At 40.6% G+C, this 22,411-nt stretch overlaps 1 protein-coding gene across 1 annotated transcript in view; it reads right to left on the bottom strand.

The window, feature by feature from the left end:
• GLI2 (GLI family zinc finger 2) overlaps window positions 1-22,411 on the bottom strand; it is a 262,344-nt gene that overhangs the window by 230,139 nt on the left and 9,794 nt on the right. The window contains exons 2-3 of the mRNA XM_037912674.2: window positions 19,736-19,857; window positions 18,979-19,320 (exon numbers count right to left, since the gene is read on the bottom strand). The gene's annotated coding sequence lies outside the window, so the exon portion shown is untranslated. The remainder of the gene's footprint in view (window positions 1-18,978; window positions 19,321-19,735; window positions 19,858-22,411) is intronic.

Here is a 22,411-nt window from a genome sequence, read left to right as displayed (position 1 = left end):
AACATATTTTAAAACAATTATTCAAGACAGTTTTAGTTCTGGTCTAATTTGTGCTCTGAGCAAGCCAATGCTTTAAAGTTTGCTGTCCTCCCTCTCTTCAATGAAACTGCTGAATTACCAGTATATGTTAAATGCTACAACCGCATTCGTTTCTCTAATTACATGAATCTCTGCAATCCGCCCCGCACTCAAGATAAACTACCATTTTAGTCAAGATGCTATAACTTGATTTACATGGCTATTTTGCCTAATTATCTAATTTAGACCTTCAGGATAAGGAAAAGCTAAGGACATTCTAGGAGACTCATTCTTAGGTTTAAAGAGTGAAGAAATCAACTCTTCTGCAGCCAGTGTAAAGAATATTTTAAAATGACAGACAATGCAGTATGTTTCACCAGTAGGAAAGTGATCCTTTGACCTTGGTTTGCATTTCAAGTGAAGTGAAAAGCAGAAGAAGAAATGGGAGTTTCTAAAGAAAAAGTTAAGGTACAGTATTGTAAATGTAAAAAAGACTACAGACCATATGCATCAATGAAGGTTTGTTTGTCTTGATTTCTTTGAAGCAAAGTGGAAGATTTCTTGGTTTGAACACAGAGCTGAAGCAGAACTTTGATGTCTCTTTGTTGCAAAGACCACAACTGAACTAAACCCAAAATGGTAACAGTAGAATGCCCCAATAGGCAGAAGTATGAGATGTAAAAAGAGACGTACAGATCACCGTGGTTAGTACAGATCCAATGTAACTTTTCATAAGAGCAGGGGTGTCTTGGCTAAATTCCAACTCAGTTGGGCATGGTATTATTCACATTCTCTCCTCAAGTGCTGTATTGCTAGCAGTTGCTGCTTTTCACCCCAGAGACAGATACAGTCAATGATGGATAAAGTGATTTCAGTATATAGTTTGTATATCAGTGTGTTACACTTATAAAAGGTGGAAATGAATGTTTCAATAAAAGGTTATAAAAAACACTAGCTTCCCAGCAAACAGGATCTGGCCCCAACTTAAAAAGACCAAGCAATAGAGCTTCCATCACTTCCAGTCAGAGATTATTCCATGGCCTCATACATCATGCTGTCACGAAGATTCTCCCATTATTCAGCTGAAATGTGCCCTCTCTGAAATTTCATCCCATTACTTCTATTTACACACCATTGTATCACTCTAAATAATTCTTCCCAGCCTTGGTGTTTACTCCCTTCAGATATTTGTAGATTTATATCCCAACCACCCATTTGTCATCTTTTAGCTAAGCTGTCCATATTCAGCTCTTTCAATCTTCCCTCATAAGTCAATCCCTCAGCCCCTTGTTACTTTTTTTTCTGATCTCTTTCCCATTTGTCAATCTCTCTCTTGTAATGGGGTGAGGCAGAACTGAATGCAATATGCCTGCTGTGATAACTAGTACTGTGTAGAGAGGATCTCTTATCTCTTAGATATAGAAGGTGATGCCTCGGGACATGCAGCCCAAGACCTCATTGGTCATAGAGCACTGAACTTGTGTCCTCACCATTCTCAGCCATGGAGCCCTTCCAGAGTTACTGTTTCCCTGATTTCTCCTCATTATTTCCAATTGTTTTTCCCTAAATGTCCAAGTGTGGATTTTTTTCCAATTTGAATTGCATTTCGAAATTTTTGGCCCATGCTCATATCATCTGTAGATCCCCTTGTGTTAGGAAAACCATGTCTTAATAAAGAACCTATTTTGTCCCATTATACTGCTCCCAAGTCTCAGGCCATTATGTCTCTATCCCTCTGTCCAGGAAGACTAAAGCAAGCTCCCTTCAGAATTCCTTTACCAGGCCTTCCAATTGTCTAGCAGATGCCATTGCTGAGAATTTTTAAGCTCCACCTCTCTCACCTAAGAGTTCCAGTGACTTATGTTGGAAGAAATCGAATCCAGGATTCCATCCACACAATACCTGGTGTTACTACTGTATATTAAGCCAACTACTTCACCTTTAAAAGTACCCTTGATGGTCACAGAAAGTACAGCACCCACTGTAAACAGATGTCATTTCTCCAACACATAGTTCTTTATAAAGCCATTGCTGACCTTTCCACTCATAAAAAAATTCCTATTGTACATTTCCTCTAATACAGTGATCTGAACAAATCAGAACAGAGCAGCCCTAAAATAGTTCATATCATGTAAAACCGCAATTTAAACAATTATTTGCTGTGTGCATGCAGTGCTTGTGGAATATTATTGCTCAGGGATTTCAAAGTCCTCTGTCTTGCCACAGAAGAGCGGCAGGTGCAGGGGAGGCAGCCATGCAAGCTTGCCCAATTCAGCTCCCCAGACATGGCTGAGAGGGGGCTCAGTCTCCATGCCCTTTCAGCTCTCTCTATCGAGATTCACTGCCAATAATAGAGTTCATGATTAGTGTTCGTTGTGATAGTGTCTGAACACCAAACTCTACTGGAGACCACACTGGAACAACTAATCAGCCATCAAATGACAACAGTTTTCAATCTCTGAGACCCAAGGTTGGTCTCGAACAAGTGACATACAGATGAAGAGTGTATTATCCCACTACTCTCATCCAAGAGATCTAGTCTCTCAGTACATCTTCAGATACTACATACTGCACAGCATCACCGCCTCCTCAACAATATGTGAACTTTTTACACTTTCCCACCCACAGGATTTCCAAAGAGAACAGCTGTTTTCCCCCATGCCCGTTTAAAAAAAGTGAAAAACGTTATTTATTTCTAACATTAACTTCCATTATGCAATCTCCATCTAGAACCATTTACAATGGCAAGTTACAGTGATGTAGACACCAGTCCAGTAGGAACCAGCTAGATAAATTCATTTCTTATTGGCCATTGAAGATTTAGTCTCGTACTAAGGAGAAGATTAAATGGATGTTAAGGTTATTAATTATTACAGTGTCCAATGTTTGAATGGAAGGCAACAAAGCAGAGGTCCTTGAAAATTATGGTAAACACATGGTTACCAAACCCACTCAAGTTCTAGACTACTACACAGAGAAGTCCCGCTGGCTCATGCTGGTGATCAAACCAAATGGATCCCATTAGCTCCAGTTTGTGTCTCTGAAGCAAAACTAAGTAGGCAGAGGGACAAAATGGGACTCCCAGGGAGCAACTCAAGAAACAGCCAAGAAAGGAGCAAGCTCTGGCAGATAGTTTGTGTTCTCTGTCATTTGAATTTACAGCAAGACAATCCCTAGGAGGAAAGTAAGTTTGGACCCTTGCCAGCATCTGTGAGTGCTGTGCTAGGAGCAGGATAGGAATGCCAGCTGCATACAGTCATTGCATATTTTGAATGTAAATTCACAGAAGCTGAGGTTTGCATAGGTAGCTCCAAATTTATGAATTCTTAAAGAATAGTGAGTGAAGGAATATGACAGTAATTTACTGGGCCTGATCATGATGATGGCATCAGAATATAAGTTATCATCATTGACTTCAAATAGGAGCACAAACACTATTTTCCAGTTAGCCATGAAACAACTTCAGAACTTGAATAGTTTCCTTTTTTTTGTTAAAACAAAAGTATTTTTAAAAAGAGTTCCAAATTTTTAAGTAAAAGAGAAAAATAAAACCATCTAAGCATTTATATAATTTCAGTTGGATGTATAACATGACATATCGCAAATCTTGGTCTTTGCCCTGCTGTATTAATGCTGATTCACTCATGGAGCTACAAAATTAACAGAAAAAATCCAAATGCTAATTCACTACTTGTCTGGCCTATGACAGAAGGGAGGTCTGGAATACTTATGTGACATGAATTATTACAATATCCTGTATGAAGTCCTGCTCCATATTTTTTCCACAGAACACATTCTGAAGTTGAAAGCTAACCCTGGGTCTGTAAACTTAATCTAGGCAGGTGTCTTAAATCCATTTTTCTCAAATCAACCAAATATTCACATCCTTTACCCTTCTGTTTATTTGTTTTCTTTTAGCACTTGACAGGAAAAAACACATCAAAGAATAAGAACACCTACTGAACTTCCCATACAATACCATAGTAATACTGGTCAGCATAACAATCACCATTCACCATCATCAACAACCATAGCCATGACACATCTGTGTCCCTCAAGACACCTAAAAGAATATATGAGCTTCATAGAGGACCCAGGTGAACAAACCTTGGCTCTGTCAGATCAAGGGAGAGCAGGGGAAAGTGAATTGAAAGAACCCTCCTGGAAAATAAGCTATCAGAAGCACACTCATTTATAAACCAGAGATATCCAGCTCCACCATCTCCACTGAGCACAAAGGTCGTGGGATCATACAGGAAGTACTTAATTTCCAAATCATTTAAAGACTTCTGGATTAAAAGCAATACCTTAAACTACACCCAGAAGTTTATAGGCAGCCAGTGCAGACTGAAGAGCACTAGTCTATGTCTCTGTATGACACACTGCTGGTAAGTGGTCACCAACATTCTTCACTAGAATCAGCTCCTGAAAGTCCCATGTAGAGCACAGAAGTGCAGCCTAGTCAAAAGGTGATGAAAGGCATGAATAATTGTAGCAAGGTGCACATTAGAAAGAAACAGTCATACAGACAATGACAGAAAAAAAGAGTTCTTGGCCACAGCTCCTACTTGAGTAGCCAAGTATCTAACAAGACCCCTAAATTATGAACCAGTGTTACAAACAGCAGCCGTGCTCCCTTGATTGGGCAAACATATAATATGAGATTTTCCAGTGGAGTCTGAGCTAGCTTGCCATCCCGCAAGCCCCAACCATGTGCAGCTATTGGGTCATCCATTCCAGTGTACCAGCCATGCTAGCGATGCAGAGCTAGGTACCATTAGTACTGTACCACTGAACCCATGTCCTTATAACCCTCCTAGGGGCCTGATCTATACATTGTACAGCAGCGGTGAGAAAACAGTAGTAGCCTGTGGCATTCCACCATAAAAGAGTTCTTGGGATAGACAGCAGTTTAGGGAAATTCCTCCTCTGGGACTTCTCAAAGAAAGAGGCAGAGCCACTCCTGCGAGGGACAGCAGACATCTCACAATACACCATGATCTATAATATCAAAGGCAGACAACAGCATTAAATGAATCATCATTGAGACTTTATTCTCATTCATTGCAGAAACTGATACTCAACCAACACTAACAGCACATTTTCTGGGGCCACACCTGAGCCTAAAACCTGACTGACTAAAATTAAGGCAGTCTGAGAAGTCCATATTCCTTCACAATTGTCCTGCCACAATTTTCTCATCAAGGTTTTCTGAAAAAGGAAGCCTGGTACAGATATTAGTATCAAGCAATCTTTTCTTGAGAGACTTCTATTGTAGTTTCCATTAAGAATAGCTGGTACCCTGCCCACTGATGGGACATGAAGACAATCTTGACCAACAAAAGATGAAGTACTTCCCTTGTGGCCATCACAAACCTGACAGCACCTTAAGACACCTTTACACCACCTGGATTCTGCCTGTGCTAGGGACTGGAACAGCCCTCGAGCATGAGTTAGTCTATGCAGACTGCTCTAACTTATGATAGCCTTGGGAAGGCTTTCTTGGCAGTCTGGAACATCCGCAGTGCTAGGCCACTATGGCCACCTTGTGATGGGGAGTTCATCCCACACTGTAAAGGAAGAAGTTAAAAGCAGCCTGAGGAGGCTGCGCAGGGAGAGAGGCTGCACAGAGCAGTCAATCAGGGCCCAGAGGGCTTACCTAAAAGGGGCTGGAGCTCAGAGCAGGGTTAGTTGCCGCGGGAGCGCAAGGAGAGAGGACTGTGTTCCTAGGGGACTTCAGGAAGGCAGCACCTTGGACAGAGCAGTTTCTGGCAGGGACTGGGGGAGCAAGAGGGATCTCCTGGCTGGCTGCTGGAACATGCTGTCTGGAGACCCGGGGAAGAAAGTGCTTGGGCCACGGGAAAGTGGCCCAGACAATTGAAACAGCACTGGTGGAGACGTTAAGGAGAGGCAACAGGAGGCTGCTATTGATAGGGCCCCTAGGTTGGGACCCAGAGTAGTGTTTGGGTCCAGGTTCCCCCCATACACACACTTTCCACTGGGGAAGTGGCTGGACTATTTGGACTGAGATACTTTCTCCTCAGAAGGGGGAAAATACAGATGGTGACACGGCTGGGGGGCAGAGTCATGAAAAGGACGCTGCGGTTCCTGGGTTGAGACAGGGCTGTAGACAGAGAAGACAGTGGGAGAGGCACCACCAGGAGAGGGAGCACTGGCTGAGAGAGCTAAACCGCCAGACGGCCAGCAGGAGGCACCACTCTGGTGAGTGAACTTTGTCACACACACCCTCCTCCTGTGCCTGGCACCCCCCCAAACCATAGGCCATGAAGGGGGCAATGGACCAGTCATACACAGCTCCTGTGGTGGGAGAATTCTCCCTTGGGCTGTTGCAGCCCCCATATGCTGCCAGAATACTACACAGAGGCCAGGGCAGGGGTCAGAATATGAACTTTGGTCTATAATACCTAATGGAGCCTGGCTTACAGTGAGAAGCTGTGCCTTACTGCAAGTTGTACAAGATGGAAAGGAGGTTGTTTCAAAGAATGTTTTACAGCTACATGACCTTGGAACAGCTCTCATGTCAGGAAAACGCCAACTGTTCCAGATTAATTTGTTTATTTTTTGTGGCTACACAATAAACAGCTTAACCTTGTGGACAATAACTAGGTGTTTTCTCAAGATGCCAGTATTCTCCCTGAACTATTCCAATGGCAAAGAGTTTCCATTTTAGACTCATGGATTGCAATTAACCCAGTTATAAACTGAAACATGTTGCATCCCCTGAGAAAAAGTTCTAAACATATGTTTAGCCACTTGTGAGCTTTTGATCCTAATGCACAACATAGGACTAAATAGCGATATCAAGCAATCCTGATTTAAAGCAGAAGAGACACCATTACATTAGGGCAGGTTCCAATCTCTTCTATGAGTTCAGACCCTTAACTGGGCAGATGGCTTCACATCAGGAGATAGGTATAGAATACTGTAATTGCTGCCACTATCCCATGACAGCACGGAAACAGAGTAAGAGAAAAGTTTATTTAATTAAAGATAATCTGTTAGATTGGCTGGGGAAGAGATTATATAGCGGGGTGGGGGGGTGAGTTAGCTAAAGAATAACACATGGTATGCTTTTAAAATGTACAACATGTGAAGCTCGTCTCTAAGTCTGGCGCTAAGGAGCCTGTGGTCTGGCAACAGTAAGGATTTCTGCTTTTTATTTCTTAAATCATCACAAGCATTAGAACTGAAAACCCCACGTAATATTCTGAAGGAAAGGACATAAAATCTGAGTGTACATACCGTATACCAAAGTAGTCATTGTTCTCATCAGATTTTATGCTCCAACTCAATTTCCACATAATTAAAACAACATTGGATCTTAAAAGAAAAAAAAAAGAAGAAGAAGAATGGTGCCTTGCCAAAGCCTGCAATAAGAGCCACTGGCACCAAAACAGTCAAAGTGCAGAGCTTAATTCCCTACTTAATAAGACAATTAAAGAATATTTGGATACGGCACTCTGCAAGTACCAACATGGAGTGCTGGTATCTCCAAAGGCACGCTGATCTGACAGCTTTATCACAAAGCATCTGTCACGAGCAGATGCCAGCAACACCTGAGAAAAGTGAAAACTAAAATAGGTTAATGTAGCTTTGATACATCCAGAGATCTGCATTGTCCAGAGAGTCTAGTTCTGAAGGTTTAAAGGGACAGTTTAATTGCAGTGCATCTTTACACATATATATATACGTACACTAAAGAGACCTTTGCTCTTATTTAAAAAATCCTCCATTAATAACCCAACCTAAACCATAATATTACCATTGTATGCTGAAGTGTTTTGAAACATTATTATAACAGTTTTATGAGGATACTGATATGAGTTCTATTTTTAACTATGAGAACATATTATGATTGATGTTTTGAAAGCCACAGGTGAAATGAACTGTAAGTGCAAAGTACTTCTCATCTGGAGACCCCAGAGCATAGCTATCTCTAAGTTTCAAATGAAATAATTCTCAAACATTTCCCCCTACCAGGCTTCATGCTATTTCAGAACTGAACCAAGTGGAGAGAAAAAGATAAGATAACCACAGTGATATGAGAACTAATTAGTCATTTCATTACCTGGCTCGAAGACAGGGCACTCTGCAGTTTTGTGACCTAAAAATGCCACTGGTGACCTTAAAACTCATGCTCAAGGGTGCTTAGAAACGTGTAACCTCCAGGGAAAGAGGGAGGAACATATGATGCCTAAATTCCATTAGCTCATATTAGCTGGTGAAATAGTAGAGACGGAAAGGTGTGACATTTTAAAGCAACCAGCCTATAAAACAGCACCTGCAGCACTGCACTTTGTTTGAACCTCGGCACCGCTGGTTCAGCAGTCCAGCCTACACAGTAAGTTACACAACTGTTCTTAGGTATGGGTGATTTAGTACACCCAGAAGGTATGCTGTTTGGCTAATAGGAAACACAGCCTGCATCTTAGCATCTAACATATAACAAGAGAAGAAATAGCCCTGTATTCATTACAGGGTCACTAAACTGCAGCCATCTCTAGGGTGGCAGCCAATCACACACAACATCACACTCGGTAGGAGAGGGGAACTAATGATTAAGACAGCCGGGATAAACTCCTGCTTTCACAAAAAGCATCTTGGACATTTCATATTCACACAAGACTGTGATTCTTAGGGTCTCGTTCAAAAGATCCACACATAGTGAGCCACACAGAACTGAAGTTTAGCCCGCCTTCAATGGATGGAGGACAGGCCTGTGTGACGCTGGCAGGTCCATTCAGTCTGGAAGGCTGTACATATGAGAACAAGGAAAAGAGGAAGCCAAATGGGCTTTGGTCATTAGATCCATTTTATCCTGCCCCCTGACAGTTCTCCCTCCCTTAAAGTGATTTTTGGAGCATGAGATCATCAGACTGTGCATACTACACAGATTTCATATACTCTACATATTTACATCCTAAGCACACAAGTCTGAGAGAGACCAGAGGAAAGGGATGACTGTTGGAAAAACCATCCAACCTTCTGTGCTTCTTCATGTATCATTTGAAAAGAGGGAGGTACAGATAACTAATCTTGAGTGGCATGGTCCTATTTTATTATTACTGCCCAAGTCTCTCCTGACTGCTAATGTTCCCTCCTTTCATTACAATCCTCCTCCTACAAGCTGCCAAATCCTCCAGGAATCAGCCTCCACCGCCATCCCCCTACCACCACATAATATCCACTAGTCCCAAAGTGGGAATTCTGGTCCCACTATCGGAGGCACTGAATTTAGCAGAATGATGTTATCACATATTCCAAAACAGCGTCACAGCTCTAGAAGTAAATGTACAAGTGTCAAGAATTTTGCTTTGACTAGAAGACACAATCAGAATATATTCTAAGGAACAAAGTGGTGCCTTAAGGAGTCCTTGAGACAGTGGAACCAAGATGTAACGAAGGTTCTCTCCACTCTCTTTTCTTAAAAAACTTTGCACACACAAGGAAATGAAAGACTAATACATTTATTATGGCCATAGGTTGGAGGCCGGGGGGCATTGCCCCCACAAACTTCAAGCCTCAGGCACGTGCAGAATTTGCACCCCCCATGTGGCCTCCTTGGCCTGACGGGAGCTGCCCCCCCCAAACATAAAAGTCAAACTATGCTTATGATTATGGCCCTGATTCAGCTAAGTACTTCACGTTGTCAACTTTATGCAATATTAATGCTCAAAATACAGAAATATTCAGGAATAGAGCTGTGAGGAGAACAGAAGTTCTGTTTCATGAAGGATTTTGGAATTTGGTTATATTCCAAAACAGAGCAGAAAACAAAAATGTTTAAATTTCCCATGTAAGGGGGGAGAAATGCATTAAAACATTTCATTTTGACTTTCACTTGTTAATTTGGTATTAAAATGCAAAGGTAAAACCTTTCAAAATGAAAAAGTCACTTCAGAACAATATATCTAAAAATTTCATTCAGTTCCATTTTTTAAACTCCTCGGGGCTTTTTCCACCAGTTTTCTTCCAAAATCAAATTCTGTCAATCTCAGCCTGATTTCTTGAAGCATTTTGATTTTGATGGAAGTGGAACTGCATATTTCAACATAATATGGTTCTGCCAAAATTTCTCCAACCAGCACTAGTCAGGAAATACCAAAGCTGTGATTCCCAAAACAAGATGATTAGCTTGACCACTCTGCACATGGGGGAATTCACCCCTCTACAAAGGGCACTTTACAAGGCCCACGTACCACTTATCTCCTATTTTGAATGGAGTACCAGGGTGAATTTTTCCCATATATTAAAAAGAGACACATAACTACATAAACAGTCCTTCAAACTACTGCACATCAGGTGAAATCCTGCTGTCCTGTCAATACTCCTATGGATTTGCCTGGGAACAATGGACGAGAGCCAGATTCTACTCTGGGTCTAGTCACATGACTAAAAGCTCCAGGATCCACAGACAAATACGCAGTATGGTTGAATACTGCTCAGAAAAGCTTACTTTTGAATTTGTTAATTCAATGGGATTCATACTACCTGGGCAATGAAGCCCAGACATTTGCTCTAAACCTTGACACCTGGGCCACAAACTTCAGAACCTAAACATATTGTCACTACCTGTACGCACACAATGTATCAAACAGAATTACCTCATGTCTGTTTATTTGAAAAAAATTGACTGATGGGCTTTCAGTCTGTCATCAGATCAGAGTGACCTCAATTTTTTGAGAAATAAAGTCAAAATATATTCTTATCTTCAGAGAGTCAAGATATATTTGTGTGTCAGACTTCTTCTCCCTTGTCCTTAGCCTTTGAGAAGCATTCTAAAAATGATATCAAAGACTGAAAACCCTGTGATCACATTCACATTCACCTTTGACCCAGAACGCCTATAGCTCTCACCAATTCTTCAGATTGTTCTGAATGTATGGTTAGAGACTGCAGTCCCCCAGAACAGCTCTCAGTGCAGATTTAGGAATGAAATAAAGGCTACTTTGCATAGTAAAACCCATTGTGCAGACCTTTTTTTCTTTTTTTTTAAAAAGGCCAACTGACTTGGTTTTTGCAGTTTTCTACTACTTCATAGACTTTAAAGCCTCATTTCCTCACCAATACCTTTCTCCGCCCCCGCCTCCCCCCATATACACAAATATTTGATTATTCTGTTTGAAATGTCTCTGTAGCATCTAGAGGAAAAAGATGCCCAAAGCAAACGCTGATTGATTCTTTCTTAGCCCTCAAGATGTGCTTACACAGCAAATGCACACAAATCTCACATTTCACATTTTAAAATATGTACTTTTAAAAAACTTAGACATAATGAATGTGCTTAAATATTAGAACTTGCAATTATTAAGTAAATCACAGTACCTGTAAAACTTTCATTTGCATAACATTAATTCATGATGGCATGTAAAACAAATTCATCACACTCGTTATATTGTAGTCTGATTTATGTCGGAATTGGAAAAAATAAAAATCACGAGCACAGAATTATGTTGACAAGATGTACATGCTCTTTGAGGCCTGAGTTTTTTTTAAAGCATCAAAACAACTAAATTATGGGAAAGAGGGGTGGGAGAAAGCATCTTTAAAAATGAGTAACACACTGGCTTCACACATACACACTCTCCTGTTATTAATGTCAAGCATGATAAAGATACTAGAAAATCATTACCATTCATAGCCACTAACAGCCATTAAATTTCAATCAATTCAACTTAACACAAGTGTACTTCAGTGGCCCTTACAGTTCCTTATAGATGTGGCTCAAAAAGTCCTGTCTGACTTATTGCATTGTCCACCACACAAAGAGGCATTGCTAAGGATCGCTCTGAAAAGGACCTATCTTGGTCTTTGGAACTGATGCTCTTTTAACACCACAGTAATCATCAAATCTTTCTTTTAAGAAGGGCTGATAAAAAGGGGCTCTAATAGGACCCTACAGATCAATATAAAAGGGGGGTTGGGGGGAAATATAATCTAATTTTAGCTAAAGATGCTTCTTTTCATGAAGTTGAAAAAAAGTGACTGGCTATTTAAAGGGTTTTTCAGTTAATAGTAATAACTGCATCACACTACTTAAAATTAAATATCTAATAAAGTTGGAATTGATAGACAACTTTCAGGTCACCCACTCGCAATATAATTTAACATCCTTGCTCTATACGCTTGGGGTGAAAAATAAAGTTGTATTTAACTTTCAGTAAATGAGCATTCAAAACTGTGATGGTGATAATTATAAAATACAAAGTTACAATGTTACAGCATCACACTGGGAACTCTCCCCCCTCCTCCCCAAAAAAACAACTATTTGTTCAGATGAGCTGTTCATAGCATTTTTAAAATGGAAATTGTCCTGCCAACATTAAAGGAATTGGAGCAATGGGTAATATACTTCAGCTTCCAACTGAACAGAGCTCTGAATTCATACAGGTTTTAGCTAGTTGTACAGCAGTAAGGTAAAGGCGTGTTACTCTACACAGGCTTCGCTGGGTTCACATTGTTTATTTGCATGTAGCGCAGTCTTGGAGCCTTAAAATTCCACCTTTCATGGAGGAAAGGAGTGTTTTTACTTTTTCTAAGTAGGAACCCAGTGTTACTCAATGGAATTTCACCCTGCAGGGTAGAAAATCCTTTGAATAGACGAGGTGGAAGTATAAACCACAGGAGTGTATTCCTATAATGAATACAAACATTGAAGTGTATGAAACACGTGCAACCACAGATATCTCAAAATACAATTATGGTATACCTAGGGACATTTGCCCTATACCAGCGGTTAACCCATCCCTTACACATAGTACTGCTGTAATGGTCCAAAGCATGACAACTTACAGGAATATTACTGAAATGTTTTGGATCATTCTGCAGAACATTATAATTTTCCTCCCTTTAGGTTTTGCACTTTAGTATTTCATTCAGACTAAAAAGTAACAGTGAAACTCTCAATGGATAGCAAAGAAATATCTTTAACACATGTGCACCTCCATTTTCATTTATTTTCCTACACTTACAAGCTGCAGAAACAAAATGAATGTTAAAAAATGCATTGCTAAATTTCCTCCCCCACACCCAATGACAGGATCGAAAAGAGCCATAGTTCAACAGATTCCATAAAGGTAAATTGCTGCATGGAAAATGTCAGCAAAACTTAATCATACTGGAAGCCACATTTAATTAGAGCTTTTTCATTGCAGCTGGGAGAGAAGAAGAGCTTTAACTATGTCACCTGAGATGGTCTAGATACTGAAACTATTCGTAAGTTAACAAAAACATTTGCATCACAAAGTGCTCTAGGGCAGCACAGTAGTAAAGCAGATGTGTAATGAACAAAGATCATGGCACCAAAACAATCAGGGTTGTAAATAACTACTAGTAATCTGCAATCATTTAAATTTTGGTTTAATTACCAGATAGCAAACAGGTTTCACTCTAGCAAAGGTAAATACTTTCCAGAATACACACTTTATCATATTTAACTCTATAAGCAACACAGTCAAGAATCTTTAACTCAGAAAAGTAGTAACAACAACAAAGAGAGAGAGAGAGAGAGAGAAGTGATTGGAATTGTACTTAGTACTAGGTCACACATATTAAATAAACTTTTCCCTGGAACAGAATTACTAATGCAGCCATTTCAACTGTATCTACTGTAAGTACTACAGTTACACAATTACACACATGGGAGGCAAGGGGATACAGGCTAAAGAAAAAAATTCAATCTAGCGCTAATGAATAAAAAGTTCCTTTTATTTCACTGTTGTTTTTGGTTCATTAAATTTTCCACAGATTTGCAGAGAAGAAAACGTGATCAATAAACCTTGACAAAAGTGAACGTGTGAAAAAGGCAAGAGAAAGGCACAGGAAGATAAAAGTGATATCCCGATCACAGATTTCAGAGGCAGATGACCAGAGCTTTGGGCTGCTGAATAATCTGAATAGACCATCATTTCTTTACAGCCTTTCACTTTCTTTTCCCTGACTGTTGGAACTCTTCATTCAATACAATAGTAAATGCACTAAAACTTTTTTTCTTATGCTAATGGCTGAAATCGGGTACTCACAGTTAAAACACACTTCCCACCAACTTGTTTTCTTTAAAAAAAAAAAAAAAAAAAAACCATTAACCTATTCAAGTTAAACCAAAATGTCAAAGACAGCTTAAAGCTTACTCTTGCAATTTCACAAAATTAAATTTTTTCTCTCCTGCAGATACAAAAAGAAAAGTCTTGAGTCAGGATAAAGCTGCTAAACTTCTTTCGAATGAGAATAACCGCTTAGAAGGTAGAAGAAATAAAATAACAATAATAAATTCTGGAACCTAAAGTTCTAATTTCATTCTTTCTGGATATTTATAATCTACTTAAAGGTGACAGTCTCAAAAAGATTTGAGACATGAGATTTATCAACAGGACAAGGCTCGCACTGATTACCATCAAGCTTTGAACAAGACACTAAGGCCCCTATTTTCAAAAATGCCCTGATTTTGGGTATCCAGTTTGAGAACATCTAGGGCCCAATTTTCAGTGGGGCTGAGCAACCATAAATCTTACTGAAGTTCTTGCTGCGTAGAACTTCTGAAAATCAAGTCCTAGATGTCTCAAACAGCACACCCAAAACTAGTGGACACATACACTAGTGGACAGCCTAAATAATTTCTTCCTCCCTCATTAAGCTTAGTATGGAAGATATAATTTCTTATTGTACATATCTCAGATATATGATTTCTCAATGGATTTCAGAAAGGAACATATTAACTGTTCCTGATCAGCTGTTTACATGATCTAATGCTATGTCTCTCTTATTTGATATTACACGCACACTTTTACGTATGTATGTGAGTATTGCTTGCTTCCCAACACAATGTCTTCTTGTATTGGAAATCATTCACGCTGGTTTTATTTTGTTGTATTATCCCTCATAATTACTGAATATTTATTTTTAGGTGGCACTGGGAATGTAGCAGAAGTAGCTGTAAGATATTGAATACCGGTCAATGTTTGCTACAATTCTTTAGAATACTTACACAAGTTATAAAGCAGTTGTGCAGTTTTCAACCAATGCTTTGGAATCTTCTCCATCAGTAGAAATGCAGACTATTGTATGAGCTAACTAAACTGGGAGTGAAAAGTGCAAATATCAAATTTCTGTGAAGCCCTGAAAGCTATGGTTTGGAGTGGCAACTAATTAGTTTGATGCTATAGTCACATCTAATGTTCCAAAGTAGCCTCTTTTAAAAACTCACTGACTCAGAATCCTCAACCAGATTATTAAGTGGACTCTTTGTGGTGAAGCAATGGATAGGTGTTTGCTGCACAAATACATATAGATTTTGATGACTGTTTACTGAATCCACTATCTTCACTAATCTGCACTTGGAAACTTGTGAACAGAGCACTTCTCAGAGTACAAAAAGCACAGCGTATGTGTGTATCTTTCAGATTGCAGTACAAACAACTGGCTTACAGTAGGCCAAAAATAGGGAGAGGCAGTCAAATGGGTTTCTACTTTAAAGTTAAGAACTGAGATCATCCTGGTGTTGTTATTTTGATGTGCTACCTTGTCCCAAAACAATAAATCAAGTGTTTGAAAGCTGCTTTAAAAACACCAAGTAAAATATCAGGACCAGGAAAAAAAAATTGTCATCTTTAAATCACTGATAGTCTCCCAGACGTAATTCCAAAACCATCATACAGTAAGTAGTCCTTTCTGTATGGTGACATTAGCAAGACACTGTAAAGAAAAGACCTGGTTCAGGTTTAAGGTAACCAGAATAAGGAAAACAGCAAAACAGTACATGTCTTTTACTATGAACGTTTCAATTGCTTTTCAAATCTCATCCAAAAATGTGGTCATTTATATAATTTCATGGTGAAAGAAACAACACTACCCGTTTTTTTTAAATTTAAGGTGGCATGAAAATCTACGTTATGTACTAGAGAGGTAGGATCAAGTTCTGTTTTCATTTATACACATATAATCTGAAGTAACTGCAACTCCAGTTTATCAGAGAAAATTTGGACTCGATTCTCTATTTTTTTTAAATTAATGAGCTAATACAAATACAAACAATATTTGTCCATCTGTATACATTCCCTTTGACACACTGAAAAAAAGACATTGAAAGGAAGTTGGAAACAGTCCTCAAGATCTGTTGGGTTTTTTGAAGAACAGCCGTTGCATTTCTGGGCACTTCAAAGTCACATACTTAAGACAATAACAACATTCAAGATCAAGTGAATCTTACCTCACCTTTCTTTAAAGATTAGCTCTTTTACAAACATACAAGACAAAGTTGGATAGACAGGGATCCATAGAAATATAGTTCAATTTTATTTGATCTGATTGTGCACTTTTTGGTATTCTGGCTAGGTCATCTGATCAAAGTATGACAAGTTTCAAAAACCTAACTGCACTAAAGAAATCCTGTTGAGTTTAATTCATGTTTTAAAAATGTATCAGATTTTTAATTACACGCAATATGCTACTTTTTAGTAAAATTAAAGTTTGACAGGTGTCAAAATTTCCTGGAATTCCACCCCAAATGCAAATTACCATATCCACACTTCAGAAAAGTTGAATCAAACCAATTCAACAAGGGTACAGGCTATATACAATAATTACCATGCATTTCAAACAATCAAGTAGTGTAAATGATAATTTATCAGGATTTCCTTCCCCAGGTAAATGTAAAATGTAGGCAGAATTCTCTGGTTTTCCCCTAGCAAAGTTATACAAATTAGTTTTAGTAACCTAAAAAAAATCTTTTTAAAAAAATGTAAGGTAGCTAGAACAAACAGATCAAATTGGTAAGTCTTATAACAAATCAGTCTATTCCACATCTGTATATTTTGGATTTCATGGTTTATTTACTTTACTTTCTTGGCACTAGCTCCACAGTGCATGCCAATACAATATTTGTTTAAATGCTATTTTATGCAGCATGCTTGTGAAACGTTTACTTTCAAATTCTTGTACATCCCAAGAGCCTCAATTGCAAAAAAAAAAGTTTTACAACTGCTCCTTTTGTCTATAGCTGTTAAGCTCTAACAAGATATAAACTTCATCATAACCCAATAAAAATGTTTGTTTCAATATGTGTAAAGGAGGGCGTATGCTTAATTGTATCAAAAATAGAGAAATCTAAACAGATTAGACATGCATGCGCACACACACACACAGATGTGGTAGTAACTCCATAGTTAAGACTGTGTTCAGTTATATATCACTGATTATATATACACATACACACACCCATATACATATACACACATGTGCACACACACACACACACAACGAAATATACACATATAATAGCCTTTAAAAATGTACTTGCTCACTAGCCCAGGGCTAGTTTTTTTTGTTTTGTTTTTTTGCATGGATCATTACTATTTTATTTTTTCCCCATCAACAATGTGATAAAAGATGGTTTAGTATATTGGGGGGGGGGGGCTGTACTAGTACATTTTCAAATTTTGCAATGTTACAATGTGTGTATACATACATGAACATATACACATGATAGATAAAATAGAGCTTTGCCCTCTGTAAAAGAGTTGTGGGATAGATACTTAATCTTGGCCCACAAAACTTTCTGAATAATCCCTCTTTCCAAGTTTGTGATCAAGTAGTATGTGAACAATTGGAAAATCCTTTAACTGGGCTGGCACTCTGTTCCTAGCTGGACACACACCTCATGGTGAGAGTGAAAGTTACAGAGTCTGTTGTAGGCAAACTCTGAACAGTATCTTATTTTATTTATTGAAAAATCATCCTGATCTCCTGGGTTGGAAAAATCAGGTTTCCTAGGAAATGATAGCAATTGAGGCAGAAAAGGCATCTAGATGAGCCGATCACCCCGATTGTTTTAAAGCCACTGAGTCCAGGGGAAAACTCTCAGCTCTCTAAATCCTTAATAGGATTGGCGCCCAGCTCTCCCCAAGCCGCTCCTCATCACACAGGGATCAAGTTGCAGCAGTGGATTTTTGAAATTCCTCAGCAAATATACTTGCTGAAAGATTGCTCCTCCCGGGGGGGGGGGGGGGAGAGAAAGAGACGCGTGGGGGGGGGCAACTTAAAATACAGTCGTAAACCCACTGATCACTTTGGGGAGCAAAGCTACCTTCAACAGGAAAACAGGCAGGTCTCGGCACAGCCTGGGTGCAGCCCTGGGCAGAACTTGCAGGGAAGCGACTGTCACTCAAGCACCGGTCCTCACTCCATCCAGTAGAAATCACTGTGCCAGTATTACTACTGTACCCTTCCAGCAGCACTGCACCCCCAAAATAGGGGTGGGGGCACCGCACAGTAAGATGCATGCAACAATCCCATCCACGGACGGAGGACAGGCAAGCAGCGGGCTGCACCCCCCGCTCCCCTCAGGCTCCATCTAAGCAGCTTTGCAGGAGCGAGGTGGGGGGAAAGGAAGGAGACTCTCGCAGCAAAGGTCTCCCCCGAGCAATCTACACCTCGGCGGGCTGGAGATGAGGAGTCGGGAAACACCCGGAACTGCCGGGATCTCCCGCGGAATCAGGCGACCCCGGGGTTCCAGTCTGGCCAAGGCAGGGGTGTAATTATCACCGCGCAACACGACCACGACTCTGGTCAGTTTCAGGCTCCGCTCCGGCTGCGATCGGGATCCCGCACCCTCGTGCTCAGTCCTCCCCAGCTCGGCGATGGAAACAAGCAGGAAAGTGAGCCAAGCACAACAGCAGAAAAACCCGCTGCCCAAAGTTGCTGAGATAAAGCGTCTCCCCCCGCCCCCCGCCCAGGAACCAGCGCAGGAGAGCCCGTGCCACTTACCTGCTGGCAAAGTGCAGCGCCTAACACTGGCAGCAGGGGACTCTCCCTCTGTGCTAGGGAAGCATGATCCGGCGCAGTTGAGGGAAATTTCGTCCCTACTTCCCAGCCCCCTCCTCAATCTCCCTCTCCAAACACGGGCACCCCAAAGAGAAAGGGATAATCATCAAAAATAAACTTTACCCAAAGAGAGAACCCGGGAAGTTTTCACTGTGCCAGCAGCTGCTCCGGAGCAGGGCTGCTCATTGAGCCCCCCATCATAAACTTGGGGGGGCGTGGGAGGGACTTTCCAGACGTCCTTCCCTTTGGTGCCTTTTTTAAAAGCTGCTGCTGCGGCCGCCGCCTCCACAAATCCCGGCTGCAGCTTGGCTCTTTTCCCTTCTTCCTCCGAGAAGTCTCATTGATGATAGTTTGGAGGGGAGAGAGTTTAAAAAAGTGTTGGGAGCCTCTGCTGCTGCTGCTGGCGTGTTTCTGCACTTCTGCCATCCATCATCCCAGCGTAGGACACCGACACACACAAACACGCTGAAGTTTAGGAGGACGGGGGGGGAGGAGAGAGGAGCTTTTGTCTTTCAAGCACCGACACAAGAAGAAAGTTTAAAAAAATAAGGGGGAGGGGAACAAACTTTTCTCTCCCACTCTTTTAAATTGGGGTTTGTTAACTCAAGTCAGATGATCTCCACAGTCAAAATCCAGTGCCGGATCTGTTTTCACTCTAATCCTCCCCCCACCTTCTCCCCCAGTGAATTGCACCATTTGCTGCTCCAGATGGGCTGGGCCTTTCTCACGTACTGGAGTAGAGAAACACAACGGAGGAGGAAAAGTAGCTAGGATTCCCTGCAAGAAATCTGTCAGATTCCCTAGCACTGGGCAGGTTGATTTCCTCCTCACTGGCCCATCCGTGGGGTCTGTGAATAGGTAGGAATGAGTCCATGCATACCTGATTTCAGTAGCTCCATGTCCATTCTGGGCCATCAGTTAGCATAGCTGGCACATTGTATCCAGTTTGAATTCTCTCACACACTCACTCACTAGTAGTTTTTTCAACCAGATGGAAATAATCTGAAACAAAACAAACAAAACACCCCTAATTTATTTGGCAAAGAAGGTTTGTGTTTGTGTGAAGTCACTTCTAAGCATCTTGGATTCATTGGCTAGTGGCAGGCTGCAGTTAGACTGATGGCTAAGTGGGCTCTGGCTTTCCAATAACTTTTATTTTTAACTTGGAGTATTTGGAACTCAGTTAACAAGCTAAACCTAAAGTTTGCATTACTTCTGAGACTCCTAACTGGGCTGTAAAAACAACCCACTGGTATCTTCTGTGGGAATAGAGGTGGAATACAGCTGGCTTTAAGTCTATGGTACATGGAAAAATACTGCAGCTACATGAATAAAATGTTATCTCAGAAATGCTCCAAACTCTTGAAGGCTATGTGGGTTCCCCCCCCCCCCCCCCCCCCTCCTTTATGCAGCTCATTACTTTTGTTTCAAATACAATAGCAGGCAGAAACAGTATTAAAGCTCATCGAGATGGGATGGCCACATGCCCTAAGGGCCTGATCCATAGCCCATTAAAGTCAGTAGAAAGATGCTAACTGACTCTACGGGGTTTGAGATCAGGCCCTAAAATGCTGTATTTTTTAAAAGAACCATGATGCATCCAATTCTTGTAACAGATATTTTTAATGGACAATATTTTACAATCAATAACCACACAAGTTAGGGAAGTGGTGGAATAGAAGAGTTTCAAGTCCACACAGCAAAACACAGTCAATGGATTCTCTGCTGTTCTGTTTTCATACTGTGTAGGGGTCTGATCCAACTGCTACTTTGATGTCCAAGACAAAACACTCACCAACTTCAGTGGAAGTTGGATCAAGCCCTAAGAGGCATAGTCTCAGCAGGTGTAAATTGTCAATGTACAATTTGCCCCTAATTGTCTGCAAACATATGTAGATTTAAAACGATCTTTACTAGGACAAGCATTCATTACAGATTTTCCCTAAATCTTATTAACTAACCTTCCCTTTAAGCATGTTATTTCTTTTAATCCCCATATGTGTTATAAGTGAGACTTTAAGGGGGTTGGGGGGCACACACAAAATAGCTTTAATGTATATTGATCTGTTTCATACATATTAATATCAGTGAGAAATATAGCAGTTTTAATTTACGATATCACCAATCTGGGCTGCCTATGGCAATAAGCTTTGTCTTTGTTTTGATTTCTTTGGCTATGGGGTTTATTACAAGTTTGTCAAAACCCCACAGCCAGATGCAGTGTGTGGCACCACACAGAATCTGGTCACAGAGTCAGTGTCTGACCCTGAAAGAATTATATCCAGTGCTATAAAGGGTCCTGCTCCATTACCTCCTTTGCTACTAGTATAAGGACATGACCAGAGTAAAGGGGGTATGTCTGGCATGGAACTATGCTACACCAATCCTCAAATGCAGTTTCAGTCCCCTGGGCTGCTCTAATTTATGCCAATGGATTAGTTTTGCACACAGCATCTCCAGGTGTGGAAGAGAGCAAGATTGAGCTTTATGCCAGCTTGGCAAACCCTTCTCCCTCCTGATTTGTGTTGCATGCAGTCCAGCTAGACTGCCAGATCTGCTTCCACCTCTAAAAATCAAGGTACTTATCTGGGTGCCTGAACTTTAAGCACTCAAGTTTGAAAGTTTTGGCCTTAACCTTTGGATGGCAGTAAAAGACAACTGTTCAAGGGCATTCCTTGTGCCACTTATTTCATTCAGATGATCTTGAGAAGGACTGCACAGCCAAAGGACCACTCTCTCAGCGGCCTAGTAGGACATTCTTACAGCAGTCTTTTGTCCATGGTTAGTATTATGTGTGGCTCCTAAGCACCCTCTTCCAGTTTTGTCTTCATGGGACACCTTGGAATACTGATGACCTGAGAAAGATGAAGCGGAGGGAAGTGTTGGGGAGACAGGTAGAGTGCCAGTAGTGAAAATCTCAGGCTGAGTCAACTCATTTGTGCCCAAGTATTTTAAATCTTATGCCATGCCAATGCAGGAAGAAAGAAAGAGGTCCTTCTCTTCCACCATCACATTCATGAAGTCGAAGTTAGCAGACCAATTCTGGGCAATAGACAGTTTGGCCAACCCTCAACTCTGCCTCCAACTGGAGATATCATTTTACGCTGTCAGAAGTTTTAATTGTACTTTGCACTAAAGGTCACTTGATTCAAACCAAGTTTTTGGTTTCCATAGGGGCAGAGTCAGTTCTAGGAGGAACAAAGATTGCCTCTTCTCTGCATTAGTTTCAAAAGGGGCTCCTTATCCTGAAATGCATTTGCCAGTTTGATTCTCTAAAAAAAAAAAATTGTTAATCTTCAGATCATATAACAAGATCCACAGTTTTCCTACTGTGGAGGAATGGTGGGGTGGGGATGGGAGAGATACAGGGAGGGATGATTGGACAGAAGGTTGAGTAAGATCTGGTAAGGGATCACTTTGTGGGACATTGGTCCTCAATTATTATTGTATATTTATAAGCGTACATGTGTCAAGAGTTTTGGATGGGCATATTTTTAAGACAGAAAGAAAGAAAAAGAAAGGAAGAGGGATTGATCTTGAGCAGTATTTTAGCAAT

The sequence above is a fragment of the Chelonia mydas genome, chromosome 11, assembly GCF_015237465.2.
Source record: "Chelonia mydas isolate rCheMyd1 chromosome 11, rCheMyd1.pri.v2, whole genome shotgun sequence".
In the NCBI taxonomy this organism is placed as follows: Eukaryota; Metazoa; Chordata; order Testudines; family Cheloniidae; genus Chelonia; species Chelonia mydas.
This window is presented reverse-complemented; position numbering and strand designations above follow the sequence as displayed.